This window comes from Marmota monax, unplaced genomic scaffold (genome assembly GCF_021218885.2).
Source record: "Marmota monax isolate L192 unplaced genomic scaffold, Marmota_monax_Labrador192_F-V1.1 WCK01_AAM20220418_F8-fsc00037, whole genome shotgun sequence".
Classification (NCBI taxonomy): domain Eukaryota; kingdom Metazoa; phylum Chordata; class Mammalia; order Rodentia; family Sciuridae; genus Marmota; species Marmota monax.
The window spans coordinates 10,317,850-10,321,579 of record NW_026693245.1 but is presented as its reverse complement, the minus strand read 5'-3'; the positions used below and the strand labels follow the sequence as shown (position 1 = coordinate 10,321,579).

At 36.2% G+C, this 3,730-nt stretch overlaps 1 pseudogene; it reads left to right on the top strand.

The window, feature by feature from the left end:
* Positions 1–2,496: 2,496 nt before the first annotated feature.
* Positions 2,497–3,220, top strand: LOC124100667 (ribosomal protein uL30-like; annotated as a pseudogene).
* The last annotated feature ends 510 nt before the right edge of the window (positions 3,221–3,730 follow it).

The following is a 3,730-nucleotide window of genomic DNA, read 5'->3' as shown; positions in this document are numbered from 1 at the left end:
GGCTTGCAGAAATGAGTTCTCTGGGCCAAGTTATACTTGATAGATTAAATGGGTTAAAATATGATAATGGCGGACACTTATTTTCTGGCTACCTAACAATCAATTTTCCCCTAGGAGCACAGGAACTTTTTAATATCCTCAGGGAGTTATTCTTTTTTTCCAACCATTATTAAACAGAACAATAAAATTGAAACTGAAAAAATTAAGTAATGTGCTCCAAATCAGAAGTGATAGGCAGGATTTATATTTCTAGATATTAAAACTTCCTACAAACCTATAAATAATCAAGATAATGTGGACTGGCCCAAGGAAAGACATCTAGATCAATGGAACAGAATAATTGAGAATCCAAAAATACAGTTTTTGCACTTGTGGTCAATTGAATTTTGAAGGGTGCCAAGGCAATTCAATGGGGAAAAAGAACTTTTTTTTTTTAAGCAAATGGTTAAACACCTGGGTAGCCACATGCCAAAGAATGAAGTAGCTATCACACTAACACAAAATTAATTCATAATCAATTATAGATCCAACTTTAAGAGCTAAAATTATAAAACTTTCAGAAAAAAACACATGAGTACATCTTTAAGAACTTAGATTAAAAAAAAAATAAAAGAGATATATGACTACAAAAAAAAAGAACTTAGATTAGACAAAGCCATTTTACATATAACACAGAAAGTACATGCAACAAAAGAAAAAATAGACTTCATTGGACTAAATTGGATTTCATCCAAATTAAAAACTTCTGTGTTGCAAATGATAAGATGAAAGTGAAAAGACAACTCACAGAATGGAAGAAAACATTTGCAAACCATATGACTGATTAGGGACTTGTACTCAGAATACATAAAGATTGTTAAAACTCATAACCCAATTAAAAATGAGCAAAGGATTTGAATAGTTATTTCTTCAAAGAAGACATACACATGAGCAGTAAGCAAGCACTCAAAAAGAGGCTCAATGCCATTGGTCTTCAGGGAAGGATCCAAAGAAAGAAGGCAAATGTGCTAGAAAGGCCACAACAAATGGGGTTAAGTTTTGTGAGGAAAAGGAAATCAAACTAAGGACACAAATGGAAGACTTTCTTTTGGAAAATTGCAGGATTTTTAAAAAATACTTATCTTTTTTTTTAGTTTTAGGTGGACACAGTATCTTTTTGCACTCTACCACTGAGCCACACACAGCCCCAGAGGATTTTTTTTTTTTTAAAGACAGTAGGAGAAGACAATCCAGTAGAAAGACATTTGGCAATGCTGAAAGAAAATGAGACAGAGTTCTCTTCAGATGCTCTCTACTTTTTTTTTTTTTTTTTTGGTACTGGGGATTGAACTCAGGTGCATTCAACCACTGAGCCACATCCCCAGCCCTATTTTGCATTTTACTTAGAGACAGGGTCTCACTGAGTTGCTTAGCCCCTCACTTTTGCTGAGGCTGGCTTTGAACTCATGATCCTCCTGCCCTAAGCTCATGGGCCACTGGGATTACAGGTGTGCGTATGCCACTGTGACTGGCCAGATGCTGTCTACCTTAACAATAACCATGCAGGAAAGTATTCTAAAGAAGAGGAAAGTAGAATGTTTCATTTAATTCTAAACAATACACATTTTTATGAGTTCAAAAGTTTTAGTGAAATATATGTAATTTTAAAACTTCTTTCTGGTGGAAAATAATTATGTTTTCATAGAAATTAAAAATATATATTTTTAGTTGTAGATGGACATAATACCTTTAATTATTTTTGTGGTGTTGAGGATGGAACCCAATACCTCACACATGCTAGGCAAGCGCTCTACCACTGAGCTACATTCACAGCCTCTACAGAAATTTTTGTAAGACAATTTTAAGGTAATTCTGTGATTCTAACTACTGCTCAAAGAAAAATTGCAACAATTTATTTATTCATTTTTTCAGGGCCAACGACCTAACTCAGGGCCTTGCATGTCCTAGGCAAGTGCTTTGCCACTGAGCTAAATCCCCAACCCATGCAACAATTTAAAGATCTTAATTGGCTTTATTTTCTATTCTGGAATCAGGCAATCCTTCGTCCCATAAAACAGAATAAGTGTTCCCAATTCTAGAATCAAAAGTAAAGCCAATTAAGTGTTTCAAGTTGTTTTGTCCTTTGACACTACCACTAACATTCTGGTAAATTACTTTTTACTCCTTGTAATGTATTTAAGTTTTTTAATGTACTCAAAGCATACAGTAATCAGTATTTTGAGTTTTTTTCTCCCACTTATGAATCTCCATGCCCTTCTTTCTATTCTGCCTCCCTTGGTGGTATAGAGCCTTAATATAGCAGTAATTTTTTAGGGACGTTATAAAAGTTTACACATACATTTATTATAATTAATCAACAAATCCCAAAGGATGGAACATTGGTTGCAATTTTCCAGTATTATAACAGCTCTAGAAAAAAATATTTCCATTGCTACTATGGATTGTTTCCTTAGAATAAATTGACAAGTATACAAGAAGTAATTGTAGCACTGAAAGATGGCGGGAGAAGAGCAAAGAAAAAATATCTTTTTGGATCCAGAAAATCTCCTGAAAAAGAGGAAGGCTTATCAGGCCCTCAAATCTACCTAGCAAATTCAGGTGCTTTTGGCAAAGAAGAAGAGAAAGGGAAAAGAGTTCAGATTGAAGCGATTGGAATCATTCCTACATGATTCCAAGGGTACCTCAGAGGACTAGAAGTGAAACCTCATACTTTGGAAATGCCTGATAAACATTCTTTGGCCTTTGTTGTACACATCCAAAGGATTGATGGAATGAGTTTACTGGTGCAGAGGACCATGGCAAGACTTTGTCTGAAAAAAATATTTAGTGGTGTCTTTGTTAAAGTCACCCCACCAAAACCTAAAAGTGCTACAGATAGTAGAATCTTATGTGACCTGGGGATTTCCAAATCTGAAGTCTCTCTGGGAACTCATCTTGAAGTGTGAACAAGCAAAAGTTGAGAATAACACCATCCCCCTTACAGACAACACAGTGATTGAGGGAGCACCTGGGGAGTTTTGATGTCATTTACCTGGAAGACCTCATTCATGAAATTGCCTTCCCTGGGAAGTATTTCCAGGAGATCACTAGGTTCTTGTGCCCTTTCCTCCTCTTTGTGACCCATCATGCTACCAAAAATTGAGTGGGCTTCCTCAAGGAGATGGGCTTACCTAGCTATCTGGGTGATTGCATCAATCAGCTCATCTTCCAGCTGAATTAAACCTAGAATATCTGAAAGCAGTGCATTGGAAGTGTATGTTTTTGTCTGATAAAATTGTTATCAAGTATCTTCAGAGAAGATTATTTTTTGCCTTAAGAAACTGGAAGGAAGGGATTGGGGAAGAGACAGTAGGTTATGATCATGGCAGGCACCTCTCAGCCTAGTTCCAAGGAAAATTCCATTGGCTTCCACATTGACCACCTCTGCCTCTGAAATCAACACATATCATGGAGGAAGGAGTCCTGCTTTGTCACATCTTCTATCCTGGAGTTTAATGTTGGTGAATGAATAACACAAGCTTGTATACAAGGCTCCCTAAGACTCTCGCAGCAGTTGTCCAAGTCCAGGAGCATTCTTGAATCTAGAGATCCCAAGAGCCTTGTTTTGAAAAGACTTCAAATACTTAACGAAGAAAAGCACACACACACACACACACTAAAATTGACAAATACAATTGCTCAGTCAGGAATTACAAGTAATTTTAAACCTTGTAATAGATTTTGTTAGTTC